The sequence below is a fragment of the Sorghum bicolor genome, chromosome 10 (assembly GCF_000003195.3).
Source record: "Sorghum bicolor cultivar BTx623 chromosome 10, Sorghum_bicolor_NCBIv3, whole genome shotgun sequence".
In the NCBI taxonomy this organism is placed as follows: Eukaryota; Viridiplantae; Streptophyta; class Magnoliopsida; order Poales; family Poaceae; genus Sorghum; species Sorghum bicolor.
Genome location: NC_012879.2, coordinates 11,021,841 through 11,038,541, shown reverse-complemented (window position 1 = coordinate 11,038,541; position 16,701 = coordinate 11,021,841).

Here is a 16,701-nt window from a genome sequence, read left to right as displayed (position 1 = left end):
ATTCACTATGTAGATCTACTTATCTGGAGTCCAACAAAATTAAATTTACTATTTTATGAATTTTATGTGTTTTACTATAATTTTACAAATATTCAGCCAAAATAAATAAAAATGAAAAAGACAAAACTACCTTCAAAACCGCTCATAACCATATCAGGGACGTAATATGTATGGTTTCAAAAATTGAGGGATGTATTTTACCCGGTTTTAAAGTTCAAGAACGAAAAACAGACTTTTACAAAAGTTGAGGGACCTAAAGTGGACTTCTTTCTACCTCTGCATGCGTCTTCATGTTACTTTACTGAAGAACGCCGTGTCATGTACGTGATGTATAAGGAGAAAAATCTCCTCTAACTTACAATTTCGAAGATCAGATAACCATTAACCTTTGCCATGAGGCATTAAACATTTCTTAACAATGTATGGATGTAGAGAATTTGTATGAACCAATTTCAAATTTACTCTTGGTATATATACATAGGTGTGACCACCGTAGTATCCACTCCTAATAAAATTGTCTTGGTTATCGTTTGGGATATAGATCCGTGTCTCTTCCTTAGATTCCTCATAATATTTGCTCTGGAATATTCTTAACGCCATTGATGATATAGTTATAAACTGAACTTATATCCACATTATATAATTACCAATAGATTTCTTACACTTTTTGCATAATTCTGGCCGTCAATAAACTTCGTGTACAAAAAATAAATATTTATTTTTATTGTTACTTAGATTACTAACATACACTTTTACGTATAGAACCCTTCGTGCTTAATTCAGGGGCAAAAATTTTCCCTACCGATTTCAAATTACTTGGCAATAGGGGACATGAGTCTAGAAACTTAATGTAGTCCAACCTTTTTTTAATCCTTCTATGGAAAATAGGGTAATAATAAACATCACATATGGTCCTGATGTGTTCAAATAGACTAGGCTTCTAATAATAAACCGATACAACTTTTGATCAACCGTATCACCACTAGTATCCAAATCCAAATGACCATTTGTGGCCATATGTGTTCTAGTTGGTCTAGCATCTTTCATTCTAAATGTCTCAAGCATGTCTTTAATGTACTTGTCTCGGCTCACAAAGCTTTCATTCCTCATTTGCTTCATTTGAAGGCCAAGGAAGTAACTCAACTCTATAGATGGCCATCGGGCCGTGCCGGCCCGGCGTGCTGGGCCGCGCCGTGCCGTCGTGCCGGCCGGGCCGTGCCACCATCGTGCCTCGTGCCGGGGGTATGACCCAAGGCACGGCCCGCGGGCCGTCGGGCCGGCCCGAAGGCACGGCGGGTCACCGGGCCAAGGTCATGCCAGGCCAGTAGCAGGCCTATATTTTCTTTTTTTTGTTTAGAATTAGCAAGCTACATTTCTTAACAGGCCAATTAGGATGGATGGATGAGCCAACAGACCTATATTTTATTTTTTTTAATTAAAAAGCTATATTTTTTACTGGGATATTAAACATCGGGCCGTCGGGCCGTGCCTGAGCCATGCCACGGGCCACGGTGGCGGCCCAGGCACGGCCTGGTGCCTCGGGCCGTGCCGTGCCCGGGCCGGGCCAAAATGCCGGGCCAACGGGCCACGGGCTGCATGGCCATCTATATCAACTCTCTTATCATAGACATCTCAAACTCTTGATCCATCATTTTTCTAAACTCATCACAAAATGCTTCATTTGTTAAACCAAAGATAATGTCATCAACATATATTTCACACACAAATAAATTTTTTTTGATCATTTTGGTGAAGAGTGTTGTATCAACCTTGCCCATCTTGAATCCTTATGAGGGTAGGAAGTCCCTCAGCCTAAAGATGGCAACGGGTCGGGTTCGGGGCGGGTTGAGCGTCCGCGGACCCGCACCCGAGACCCGAAAGGAAAACCCGAACCCGCCCCGAAACCTGTTACGGGGGTAGGTTCAGCCCCGGCCCCGAACCCGCTGCGTCCCCGAAACCCGAGAACTGCCGCACAGGTGTCCAAAATGATTATAGAAATAGAATGATTAACCTAGGGTAAAAGTTAATTGGCCAGCGGTTTCCTGGGCTTTTTACGTGCCTCCTGCAATTCCGGGTCCCGACAGGCACCCCGCGGGGGAGAATTAAAACCCGCACCCGACCCGACCCGTTTCGGGTCCCCGAACCCGCAAACCCGCGGGGCAAAAACTGCACCCGTCCCTGCCCCCGTCGGGTCGGATACTCGCGGGTTTCGGGTCCAAACCCGACCCGCTGCCATCTTTACCTCAGCCTCTCATATCATGCTCTAGGTGCTTGCTTCAGTCCATACAATACCTTTTGAATTTATACACATGGTTGAATTTCTTGTAATCTTAAAAAAATGAGCGATTTCTCCACATAGACTAGCTCATTGATGACTTCATACAAGAAAGTGCCCTTTAGATCCATTTGACATAGCTTGATTTTGTGAGAGAAAGGACTGCCAATAGTATCATTATAGCTTCTAATCTCGTAATCATCGCATATGTTTCACCAAAGTCAAGACCCTCTACCTGTGTGTAACCTTGAACCACTAGCCTTGCTTTGTTCCTCACCATAATGCATCCTCATTTTGCTTGTTTCTACACAGACATTTGGTTCCAATGACATTGTAGTTCTTCAATCTCTCAAGTGGCTCCTAAACTTGATTTCTACTGAAATGTTGAGCTCTTCATGCATAGCATTTACCCAATCAACATCTTTCAAAGCTTCTTCTACATTGGCCGGCTCATTAAATGACAGACCTTGTTTGCACACCACTTCTCAATCTCCATCTATTTGATCCAAAGGATGATCTCTTGCAATAGCTTGATGCAATATATGCTGGAGGAATGCCAGAACTTATGGTTGGACTTAGACTAGACTTGGAGATGAATTGTGCACTCTGGGGCTAAAGAGGAACACTAGCCCGCGAAAGGGAGTGAATTGAGTGACTTAAAATTTAACATCTACACTCAAACTTGATTACACTAGAAAAGCCATAAACTAACTAGCATCATGTGCACTTTTGTTTTCTCTAGTGTGTTCTAACCTACCTAATAACCCATAAATAAAAAGTTATCGTCAACTAGCCTATACTAATCAAAAAATGGTAAAAGTCACACAAAAACAAACAACACTAATATAATTTAAAGTGAATTGTTTTATTAAGCGAATATTTTTACACCATTTCCGAGTTATAATAACTAGGACAATAAGAAAAAAAAATCACACGTCACCGTCATTTCCTTCATGTTCAATGACTACAAGTAGTATCTTACTGCTCAGACCACAGATCATGACAAAATCGAAAGCCCCACCCCCATGCATTTGATTGAGATTGTGCCTGGAAGATCGCCGATTCGTCATCAGGGAAAGGGGCACGGTCCACACGCATCGCAGGCAAGAAGCGTGCAGTCTCCGCCTTGGCAACACAAACGGGCAGGCAGGCAGGCAGGCGGTACGGTACTACTGGTCACTGGACCATCATGAATTCATCAGCCACCCGCAACCGGCACCGCGCTCGCGGCGGGCCTAGCACGGACGCAGTCACGCAGATGCATACGCAGAGCCATTGATGGTGATGGCGGGCCTGCAACTGCAAGACCTGGACCTGGCTGGCTCGTGGGCGCATCGATCGAGTGCACGGCTGTGCGGCCTGTCGCTACGCTACGGCTACGGGCTACGGAGAGGTCAGCGCAGGCTGGCTGTCTGTCTGTCTGCATCTGCATCCGTGAGTGTGTGGAAGTGGAACGCACGCTGCAGCCAGGACACAGGAGACAGGAATCAGGACCAGGAGGGCGGAAGCGAGCGAGCATTCTCCGTTCAGCGGTCCAGGGCAAGATTGGGCTCAGGGAATCGGAGCGGGCCGGCCACAGTGGGGGTAAGGCCTCGCTAGTCGCTACCGAAAATGCCAAATATTTCCCCAAAAAAAGCTCCTTTTGGACTGACCAAAATCAGTCTTCTGGTCCTCCGTTCTTAAGGTTAAACCGATCCTTTCGTGAACATTGCTCTACCCAAATCCAGAAAGAAAAGTCTTCTATCTGGTCCAGCCCTTGATGCTCTCTCTCCTATAATAACCATGATCATCTTATCACCCCTCTCACCGGATGTGGAACAACAAGAATTCGTTGATGTCATGTAACTCATAAATTTTCCTTTCCTCTTCATGAAAAATAAGTTACGACCTGTTCGTGAAAAAAAAAATTATAGGCCCATTCCAAGTAGTATACATGATCTTTCGGACACTCAAACTCAAAATTTGAATGCTGTTTTAATTACTAATATTTTTTATGTGACACCAAAAAAGTTTGTTGTTCCAAATTTAGCATCTAAAATTGAAATCTTCCTTATCTGTTTATAAAATGACACTGTCGTCAGAATAGCCATCTAACGATGCTAACTGTGACCCGAAAATATGATTTTAAGGTCTTGTTTTGTTCTAAAAGATTTTGCAAAACTTTCTAGATTTCTCGTCACATCAAATCTTGCGGCACATATATAGAGCATTAAATATAGATAAAAAATAATTAATTACACAGTATATTTGTAATTTGCAAGACGAATCTTTTGAACTTAATTAGTCCATGATTAGACAATATTTGTCAAATACAAATGAAAGAACTACCATATCTATTTTACTAAAAATTTTGGAACTAAATAAAGCCTAGTTTAGTCTAGGGTGGCTTCTCTTTCCTACAGAGCTGTTGTTGGCCGGAACGGAGGTGTTTTAGCTAGCAATTTTTGCGATTGCCTAGTTTGATTTTCAACAAATAACTAGTATTTGCTTCCACCCTTTAATTTCTTTCCACCTTGCTCCGCGAGGCGCGTTAGCCCCGGCTCGGCAAGTGGCGCCGCCCCAGTAGCGCGCCCGGCGCCCGCCCCTAACGCGTTGTCTGTGCACGGGGAGCCAGACACGGCTTCAGCCGAAAGGCGGCTGTCTAGCTAGCACTCGAGCGTGCGTTCTACCGGTAGAGTGCACTTGATTTTTCACTGTTCTTCTTCCTCCTCACCCTTGCAGTTGCAGCCGTCCACAGCCCTGCCGTGACCACGCTAAGTTTTCGCTGGAGCTTCGTGTCCTTCTTCCCCTCTCTCTTCCTTCCGCGGTGAGCTTCAGCCATGGGTGCACTCATCTCGACTTGACTCGGCCGCCTCTAGCTGGCCTGTGATTTCTCTTTGTAAGGCCGTTAGAAAAAGAGATAAAGAGGCCTTGCCAGTGTGTTGGCGAGAAGAAAACGAGTGTCTAACACTACGTTGTTGAATAACATTTTCTTAGGGTTTTTTTCCATTTCACGAGCGACCTCGTTTCGATTTTAAGCCTGTTTATTTAACCTTATTTGCTAAATCTATCAATTATTTTATAGTATTTTTTATCATAATAAATTAGAAAACAATAATTTTAGCAAGACGTGTAAAGCTCTTTGTCCCTATACACTCGGTCACTCCGCGTGGCACGGCCACATGTGGACTGCGGTAGGCCTTGTTTAGTTCTCAACAAATTTTACGAAATTTTTTAATTTGTAATATCAAATCTTATGATACATGGAACATTAAAAATATATGAAAATAGTAAATAATCATACTGATTGCATGTAATTTACGAAACAAATTTTTAAACTTAGTTAGTTTATGATTAGATAATATTTATTAAATATAAATGAAAGTACTGCGATGCTCGTTTTGCTAGAAATTTTGAAACTAAACAAGGCCTAAGAGCATCTTCAAGAGATTAGCCAAATTATTTTCTAAAGGTACATTTTGTTATTGCTGAAGGAAAAATATCTCCAACAGACTCTGTAGGCCTTGTTTAGTTCCGAAAAAATTTCGGATTTCGGCACTGTAGCATTTTTGTTTTTATTTGACAAATATTATCCAATCATGGACTAACTAGGCTCAAAAGATTCATCTCGTGATTTACAGGCAAACTGTGCAATTAGTTTTTATTTTCGTCTATATCTAATGTTTCATGCATGTGCTCCAAGATTTGATGTGATATAGAATCTTGAAAAGTTTTTGATTTTCGGGGTGAACTAAACAAGGTCTGACTCTTCAAATTTAGAAACTCTCCATCCCACCTTATTCACTCTCTACTTTTAGATAGCCTACCTCACTAACCATCTTTTATAGAGTCTGTTGGAGTACTTTAATATATTTTTGTCCAATCTATTTTAGAGAGTAGCTAAATTAGTTTTGGCTAATGTGTCGGAGATGCTGTAGGGCTGCTGCGTTGTAATTCTGCTGCTGCCGCTCCCCGGTGCACACAGGCAACGCAGTGCGATGCCACGCAGGCTGTGCGATTGCGATGCGAGGTCTCAGCAGTTCGTTTTTACTACTCTCCACTCGTTATTGAGGCTCTGATCACGCCATCGCCTTGTATGCTTTATTTAGTTCCAAAATATTTTGTAATTTTTTTTATTCTCAGTCACGTTAAATTTTACGGTATATGCATAGAGTATTAAATATAAATAAAAAATAACTAATTGCATAATGTATCTGTAATTTGTGAGACGAATTTTTTGAGCCTAGTTAGTTTATGATAAGATAATATTTGTCAAATACAAACGAAAATGCTATAGTGTCCATTTTGCAATATTTTTTAGAACTAAACAAGGCCGTTCTAAAAAATTTTGCAAAATTTTTCAGATTTCCATCACATCGAATCTTGCGCACATACATAAAACATTAAATGTAGATAAGAAATAACTAATTGTACAGTTTACCTATAATTTGTGTCAAACCCAATTTCAAAGACGAAACTGAATGCATTAACTCATGTGTGCCTAGGGATCAATCACACACATAAATCAAAAATTATATATCGTCATTGCAGTGTTTACAACAAACGTAGTCATAACAACATATAGTCTGGTACAACAACATAATATAATTAAGATAACTCTCTAGGGCCTTCACACATGCAAGGTTGACCGGTGAAGTACAAGCCTAAAAGTCCTCCGAGTAGTCCTTATAGCTACCTTCATATGTTATACATCTAGGATTTTTATCTAAATCCATCCGAGATTTTTATCTAAAAAGAAATATAAACAAGCATAAGTACATCTCGTACTCCACAAGTGTGGGGGTATAAACCCCTATACCCTTACGGCTAGACTTCGGCCAGGAGGCTTGGCCCATTACGAGACGAGTCCAAGGCTTGATCCGACAACCTGGAGTTTCGCGCAAGGAAACAAGATGTGGAGATCAAGCAGGATTCTAGTCGGTTAGAATAGAAATTGATATCGAATTATCCATGACAATTGTAACCGACTAGGATTAGTTTCCGGATCTGTAACCCTGCCCTCCAGACTATATAAGGAGAGGCAAGGGACCCCCCTAGGACATCATATTCTCTCAACACAAATCAATACAACCAGACGCAGGACGTAGGTATTACGCCAACTCGGCGGCCGAACCTGGATAAAAAGCTTGTCCGTGTCTTGCGTCACCATCGAGTTCGTAGTTTGCGCACCGTCTACCGATAAACTACTACCGTGGGTATACCCCAAGGTAGACTGCCGACTAGCTTTCGTCGACAGTGGCGCGCCAGGTAGGGGGTGTGCGTGCAACTTTTCCGGCGAACAAGATGGTCACGATCCCAGCTTCCGCGACCGTGCCCGAAGGCCTCACGTTCACCGTCGGCCAGATCACGTGGACGACGTGCAGCGGCAGCTTCGCGACCACGGTTCCGAAAGAGATCCAGATCCAATCTGAGATCACGCCGTCTCCGACCACACGCATGACGGCACCAAGCGCCCGACCACCGTTCCCACTCTACAAGGGAAAGGAGATCGACTGCTCGGACCTCCTCCAAGCGCTCGATCGCGCTGACTCCAAGCTACTCGAAGTCTCCCAACTAATAGATGGAGTTCTGCGCCGGCCCGACCAAGCTGCTCAAGCGGATTTTTCGAAATCCCGCCGGCCAACTCGTGTCGCCACACACGAACGGCTGGGAACGTCCCTGACGATAACCTCAACCCCCTCAGGACGATCCGTCGAGCTCAAGAAGGAAGACTATCCTTGCGGCCTGAACAACTCGGCCTCTGTTTACTCACAGCATGTCCAATCCGTTTTCAGCAAGGCGGGTTGGTCGCCGACAAGGAACAATCGTCACCATGTCAACATGGTGACAATCCGAGAGCTACGGGACGGCCAGGTTTCCAGCACCAACTCAAGCACCAGCTCCGTCCCCACCGAGGTTATAAACACCGAAGACGAGGGCTACGACCTGGATTTTCCTTCACACCCTCCGGGTTTCGACCGATTCCCGATATTCCCCCCCCCGGCGAGGGGATATTGTGTTCAATGTCAGCGCCGACGAACCGGCCGTTGACGGAGAAACAGATGACCAGAGGCAACTCCGCGAACAGCGTAACGCCGATCGCGCCCGACGACGTGCGGACGAGCAACAACAGATGCCACCAAATAACCTCAACGATGCCTTTGACATGGTCGGGGACCAGCCAGTCTACAAAACGCCAAGCGCCAACGTGGCTGTCGCCATGGCTAACCTGGATCGGCTTCCTGACACCCCCGAATGCCAGGGAGTCCGGACCAGCATCCGAGCACACCTGATCGCCGCAATGGGACAGACAGCCACTCTGCTCAAGAGAGTCCAGGACGTCTCTTATACGGAAGCCGCCTCCGACCAGACCAATCGTAGCCAGGTCTCACCCAGCAGGCGTCACCGCAGCCGCTCCCCCGACAACCGTCGAGGGGACTCGCGGCGCGACGATGGTGGTCGGGACGCCGATGGCCGCCGCAAGCAGAACCGCGTACGCGGCCAAAAAGAAGATCAACACAGGGATCTCCGCCACAACATCCCTTCCAAAGATGCCCGGGACCGCATCAACAGGCGCGCTGCAGAGAGAGCAGTCCACGAAAACCTGCGCCGCATCGAGTACGATGCAACACACGGTCCCCCGGGCCTAAGACAGTTCTCCTCACACCTCCGCCAGGTCGTGTGGCCCCGCAATTTCAAGCTCGAAAAACTTAAAAAATACGACGGCAAGGAAAATCCAGAGAACTGGATCACCCTCTATGAAATCGCCGTCCGATCAGCGGCAGGAGATGAGCACGTCATGGCTAACTACTTCCCCGTAGTCCTCGACCAGGCTGGTCATCAGTGGCTTCTCGGCTTGCCCGAGGACTCCTTCGACTCTTGGGAAGAGCTACGCCAGGCTTTCATCGACAACTTCATCGCCACATGCGAGCAGCCCGGAAACAAGTATGACCTTGAAAGGATAAGGGACAGGAAGAATGAACCTCTGCGCGATTACATCCGACGATTCTCGGATATGCGCCTCAAAATCCCGAAGATTTCTCATGACGAGGCCATCTCAGCCTTCATCAAGGGCTTGCGTTTCCACGAAGCGCTGAGGAACAAGCTGTTGCGTAAGCGCCCATCAACGGTAGCAGAGCTCCTCGCCACGGCCAAAAATTACGCCGATGCCGATGACGCAGAAAAACTAATCCGAGACGATGCGAGAGGCCCCGACCAGCCTCCCCGGCGAGATGACGGTCGTGGTCGCTACGACAACAGAAATCACCGCCGCTCCGACAACCGCGATCACCGAGAGGGTTGGGATCGGCGGCGCGACAGCCGCGACGACTTCAGAGGAAAGCGCCCTCGCGACTACGACCACGAAGTAAATACGGTCAAACGACCCAATGGACGACGGGACTACCAAGAAGACTACAACAAAACGTTGAGGGGACCATGCCAACTACACCCAAAGTCCAATCATACCATGGAAGAGTGCCGCGTCCTCAAAAGTATCTATACACGGCGGGCCGCCCAAGACGACTCCGCCAAGAAAAACAACAAGCGCGACGGGCACGACCACGAAGATGAGGATGAGGACCAAGATAGGGACCCCCGACACCAATACGTCAGCCCCACTGACGTGGTCCACTCCATTTTCGGGGGCAAGGTCTCCACTGAGTCCAAGCGAGAAAGAAAGCTGTTAAAGAGAGCCTGCCTCAACATAGACAGCACGGACGGGCTGATCGCAGACCCGAAATTTCCCACGTGGTCCCACAGGGAGATCTCGTTCAGCAGGAAGGACCAGTGGGCCGCTATCCCAGAGCCGGGTCGTTTCCCCCTGATTCTTGACCCCTGCATCAACAGTATCAGATTCGAGCGCGTGCTCGTGGACGGGGGAAGCTCCATCGACATCCTCTTCCGCAACAGCCTGCCCGCCCTCAAGATATCCCCGGCACAACTAAAACCTTACGACGCCCAATTTTGGGGGGTTTTGCCAGGTCAAAGTTCCGTGCCTCTCGGACAGATAACATTGCCTGTCTAATTCGGCACACCCGACCACTTCCGGACAGAGTTCATCAACTTCGTAGTCGCGGATTTCGACGGGACCTATCACGCCATACTGGGCCGCCCATCGCTGACAAAGTTCATGGCAGTCCCGCACTACTCATACCTAGTCCTTAAGATGCCCACGGAGAAGGGTGTCCTAACCATCAGAGGCAACGTCTACACTGCGTACACCTGCGAAGAAGAAAGCTTCAAGATCACCGAGGCAATTGACCTCTCAATCCGCATGGCGGAAACAGCAAACCAAGCCGCACAGCTGCCTCCCGACCAGCTCCGATTACCCGAACAGGCGACAGCCAGGAAGAACTCAAAATCCAAGGAGTACAAAGAAGTGCAGCTGGTCGAAGGCAACCCCGAGAAGACAGCCCTCATCGGGGCCAACCTGGATCCAAAATAGGAAGACGCGCTCGTCAGGTTTCTAAGGGACAACGTGAGCGTTTTCGCATGGAAACCCGCAGACATGCCCGGCGTCCCACGAAACCGGATCGAGCACTCCTTAAATGTCTCGAAGACCGCAAGACCAATCAAGCAAAAACTGCGACGGTTCGCTCGTGACAAAAAGGAGGCTATTAGGACAGAAATAACACGGCTTCTAGCAGCCGGATTCATAAAAGAAGTGTATCACCCCGATTGGCTCGCCAATCCGGTTCTTGTACGCAAAAAGAATAATGAATGGAGAATGTGCGTTGATTACACTGATCTCAACAAACACTGTCCTAAAGATCCTTTTGGTCTCCCTCGCATCGACGAGGTGGTCGACTCAACGGCCGGATGCGAACTCCTCTCCTTTCTAGACTGCTACTCTGGTTATCACCAGATCTCGCTAAAGGAAGAAGATCAGATCAAAACATCCTTTATCACACCCTTCGGCGCATACTGCTACACGACCATGTCTTTCGGACTCAAAAACGCCGGAGCCACTTATCAAAGGGCCATCCAGCAATGCCTCCACGACGAGATTCGTGATGACCTCGTCGAGGCCTATGTGGACGACGTGGTCGTAAAAACAAGGGACGCGAGCACCCTAATCGACAACTTAGACCGAACCTTCAAGGCACTTAATAGGTACAAGTGGAAGCTCAACCCCAAGAAATGCATTTTCGGCGTTCCTTCTGGTCTACTGCTCGGCAACGTTGTCAGTCGCGACGGCATACGACCAAACCCTTCAAAAGTAAAGGCGGTACTCGACATGCGACCACCGAAGAACGTAAAGGATATCCAAAAGCTAACAGGATGTATGGCCGCCCTCAGTCGCTTCATCTCAAGGCTAGGAGAAAAAGGCCTCCCTTTCTTTAAACTGTTAAAAGCGTCGGAAAAATTTTCTTGGACAGAAGAAGCCGACACCGCATTCAACCAGCTTAAGACCTTCCTCACTTCACCACCTGTCCTTACAGCGCCTCAGCCCAATGAAGACCTACTCCTTTACATTGCTGCAACCGACAGGGTTGTCTCCACGACAATAGTGGTCGAGCGAGGTGAACCAGGTCACGCCTACAAGGTCCAGAGACCAGTTTACTTCATAAGTGAAGTCTTAAACGAGTCCAAGGCCAGGTATCCACAAATACAGAAGCTCATATACGCCATTCTAATAACGTCAAGAAAGCTGAAGCACTACTTTGACGGCCATCGAGTCCTGGTGACAACCAGTTTCCCTCTCGGGGACATCCTGCGCAATAAAGACGCCAATGGCAGAATCGTGAAATGGGCAATGGAACTATGTCCATTTTCCCTGGAGTTCCAGAGTCGCACCACTGTCAAGTCTCAGGCCCTGGTCGATTTCATTGCCGAATGGACGGATCTCAACGAGCCTTCCGTTCCCGATGTCTCAGACCACTGGTCAATGTTTTTTGACGGGTCCTTAAACATCAACGGTGCCGGCGCTGGGATACTGTTCGTATCACCCAACAAGGACAAACTGCGTTACGTCCTTCGGATCCTTTTTCCGGCGTCAAACAACGTCGCCGAATACGAAGCATGCTTGCATGGCATAAGACTAGCCGTCGAGCTGGGAGTCAAGCGCCTCTATGTTTATGGCGACTCCGCTTTGGTCATCAACCAGCTCAACAAGGAGTGGGACGCAACCCACGAGAAGATGGATCTCTACTGCAAAGAAATTCGCAAATGGGAAACCAACTTCTACGGCATAGAGTACATCCACGTGGTCCGGGATAAGAACCAAGCAGCAGATGCGTTGTCGAAGTTAGGCTCATCTCGGGCCCAGATCCCGCGGGGTATTTTCGTCCAGGACATCCACGAGCCGAGCGTAGGCTCCTCCACGGTCGACAAGCAGCCCACCGAGGCAATGCTCATAGACGACGCCACTCCGACAACCGGTGGGCATGACTGGCGTACCCCGTTCATCAAATACATATCGGACGGGATAGGCCTTCAGGACAAAACAGAGAACGAGCGCCTCATTCGACGATCAAAGAACTACATCCTGGTCGATGGCAAACTCATGCGGAAAAACGCAAGCTCCGAAGTACTGCTCAAGTGCATACCCCAAGATGATGGTATCAAGCTCTTAGAGGACATACATGCTGGATCCTGCGGCAATCACGCCGCATCCAGAACGCTGGTCGGAAAGGCTTTCCGAGCAGGTTTTTATTGGCCAACCGCGGTCGGCGACGCAGAAAAACTGGTTCGGCATTGTGAAGGATGCCAGTTTTTCGCTAAGAGGACCCACGTACCTGCCTACGAAATTCAAACCATCCCCTCGTCTTGGCCCTTTGCTTGCTGGGGGCTTGACATGATCGGGCCATTTAAACCAGCCCCGGGCAATTTCAAGTTTGTTTTCGTGCTAATCGACAAGTTCTCCAAGTGGATTGAATACATGCCTCTGGTCAAGGCAACCTCCGAGAAAGCTGTGGAGTTCCTCAATCAAATCATACACAGATTCGGCATCCCGAACAGCATAATCACCGACCTGGGCACTCAGTTTACTGGCACCACTTTTTGGGACTTCTGCGATGACAGAGGCATAGTCATAAAATACGTGTCAGTGGCACATCCACGTGCCAACGGTCAAGTGGAGCGTGCTAACGGAATGATCGTTGACGCCCTAAAGAAAAGGTTGTACACCGAAAACGACAGAGCACCCGGTCGATGGATGAAAGAATTGCCGGCAGTGGTCTGGGGCCTCCGAACTCAGACCAGTCGAAACACAGGGGTGTCTCCCTACTTCATGGTATACGGCGCAGAGGCGGTCCTGCCGTCTGACATACACTTCGGATCTCCCAGAATCGAACACTTCGACCGGGCGACCGCTGACAACGCCAGAGAACTCGAAATCAATTGCATGGAGGAAAAGCGTTTAGATTCGTGTCTCCGAACAGCTAAGTATCTCGCGGCAGTCAGGCGATACCACAACAGGAACGTCAAGGACCGTTCCTTCGTGGTCGGCGATCTGGTACTTCGATGGAAAACAAGCCAGGAGGGAATGCACAAGCTATCCACTCCCTGGGAAGGACCCTTCGTGGTGACCGAGGTCACACGACCTACGTCCTACAGATTGGCATACCCAGACGGAACACGAGTGCCTAACTCTTGGCACATAGACAAACTGCGACGTTTCTATCCATAAAGTTTTAATAACTTTCCTTTGTAAGTATCTCATAATCGTTGATAATGAAATTCTCTATTCTTTGCCTATACCTTGTCAACAGCACTCGGCGACACTCCTGCAATGGATGCTCCTAGCGACTACCGAGACGAATACGGTGACACGTCACTCAGATATTCTTACAGCGCTCAAAACAACAGTCATGACAAAAAGCAAACTTTATTACAAACTTTACACACAAAGTTTACAATAAATACCCTGACGGGCAGACACTAGTCTATTCCTACAGACTACTTTATTGGCCTAGCTGCTCGGGCTGATCACCCGCCTGGCCCTGCTGCCCGGACGAAGGGGTCGGGGCCACCGGCGCCTGGCTGGTCGAGACCGCAGGCGTCGACCGCCCATCTGCCGCAACGGACGCGCCCGACAACTCCCTGGCCGACCTATCTGAACTCGGCTGGTCTGGAGGAGTGGCCGTTCCGCACAGATTGATGTCGCCGATCACCGTCGACGACAAGTCCAGCAGACTGCCCCGAAGTTCGTCCGCTTCCTGAGGGCCGACTTCCTTCGGGTACCCCTTCTCCAGCCTGCTCAAGTCGACCAGGGGGTAGTGGGCGCGCACCATGCTGAGGACGTGCGCGCCGGCAAACTCCCCAGCGTCCTTCACAAACTGCTGGAGCCAGTCCCACGCCCGTTGCGCCTTCTCGACCGGGGTCAACTGCGGCGCGCGGGGCTGGCTTTCCGGGAGCTCGGGACTGATCAGGTCTAGGACCGGGGACACTCCTTTCCAGATCCTGCAACAGTTGACCTTCCAGGAGTCCCGGTCCTTGATCAGATCATCCAGGTGCTTCTTGGCGTTCACCTTGAGCACTGCAAACGAAACAAGGCGTTATTTTCGGCATACTAAACAAACAAAGGGGCGACAAGCAGCAGCCAACAAGGCGGCACCCATTACCAGATAATTCCCGGTCCTTTGGGCCCAATTCCTCTCCTGCTCGCCGCCCGGACTCCAGCGCACCGGCGAGCTGTTGGCTGAGCTGCTCCTTCTCTTGTTGGAGGCGCGCCACCTCCTCCTCCAAGTCTGTGTGAACCATAAACTGGTCAGTAAAGCAAACTACACAAGTACGCAAAGCTGCTCGGAGCGTGTGACTAACCTTCTCGCTGCCGGTACTGGTCGGCCAAGCGACGAGTGAGGTCGAGACGACGCTCCTTCTGGACACTCATCTCGGCCACCTTCTCCCCGACCTCCGAACGTAGCCGGTCTACCTCCGCGGCAAGGGCCTTGTTCTCGGCCATGACGCCTTCTATCTGGTCAAAGCACCGTTTCCGGTACTTTGCCGTTTTCATTGCGCCCTACAAAGCGAGCATATAACGACCATGCAAGACAAGGCATAGAATGTACAGCAGTACAAAAAGTCGCTTACCTTGACTTCGTCGACGAGGCGTTTGGCCGCGCGCTCTACCCTGGCGGCCTCTTCGGTCTCGGCGAGCTCCTCATGCCCGATAAAGTGATCCCCGCGTTGGCGCCACACATACACGTGTTGGCGGCCATCACGGGGACGACCCTCAATCTCTTCCACCTCATCATCGGAGGCCGCCCGGGTTTCCTCCTCCTGTGCTGCGTCACCCCCGGTGGTGGTCCCAGGTATTACTGGTCCTCGGACCAGACCTGGGGAGCCCGCAGCCGAAGAGGCTCCTGCTCGGGGCGGCGTGGGGACTTCACTCCCTCCGACAGGAGGAGCGGTCGGAGATCTTCCCTCCTCTGAGGAGCCAGTTGGGGGAGCCTCTTCAGCCCTGGTCGGGCTGCCTGTCGTGGTCGGTGCCGCGGTCGGGAGCCCCTCGGTGCTCCCAAGCGCGGCTGCAGCTGTAGGCTGCTCTGTGGTCCGGGGGGCCGTATCTTCAGCAGCACGGACAGGCTCGCCCGTCCCCTGGCTGGCAGCCTGGCCGGGGTCGACATCCGACGCCGCACTACAGGAACAAAAGTAAAAAAAAAGCAAAGAGGAGTCCAAAATACGTAAGTTGAACACTTACAGGTCCGATCGACGGTGCGTCGCGGTGAACCTCCTCCTCGCCCGGCCGGTCGGCACTTGCCCCCCCGTCTCGACAACTTGCGGTGCAGGGGGGTCGCCGGCCACTCGATCAGTAGCGGTCGGCGCATTATCCGGGCGGCCCCGAGGCCGTCGGACTAACGATGGTGCAGCCTCCTCGTCGTCGTCATCGTCGTCAACGATCCGCACGAGCCGACGACGCTTCGGCGCTTGGCTACTCTCCGCCGGTAGATCTGCCGGCAACCCTGGTGTCGGCAAGGAATCTGCCGGCAATGGCCTTTTCCCCGCTACCCTCTCTTCGGTGGTCGGGACGGGGCGGGCTTGGTCCTCCTCACTGCTGGTGTAATGAGTACACCGAGCAGCGTCCTCCTCTGGCGGGTCTTCTCCCGCAGGATTTTCCATCCCCGGTGCCAGTGATACATACACTGTGCACCGGTCGACATCGCCGATCTGCAAAAGCAACAGAGATGAGTCAGCTCCAGACGATATACGAATGCTAAAACAAAATAATCTGCTACATACCTTTAATTTGGTGCTGGTCGTCCTAACTTGAAGGCTTGCACCCGATCACTGCCACGGATGAAGCCTCCGTCCGCGAAGTTAAACAGCTCGTTCAACAGCTGTTGTACCTCCGCTTTCTCCAAGATCTCCGGCCGCATCCTGGTCGGGTCCACGCTTCCGGCATACTCGTACGCCGAGTGCACCCTCTTCTGGCAGGGCATCACCCGACGACAAATGAAGTTGCCGACCACGCCAAGCCCGTCCAGGCGCGACCAGTCGATCAGCTT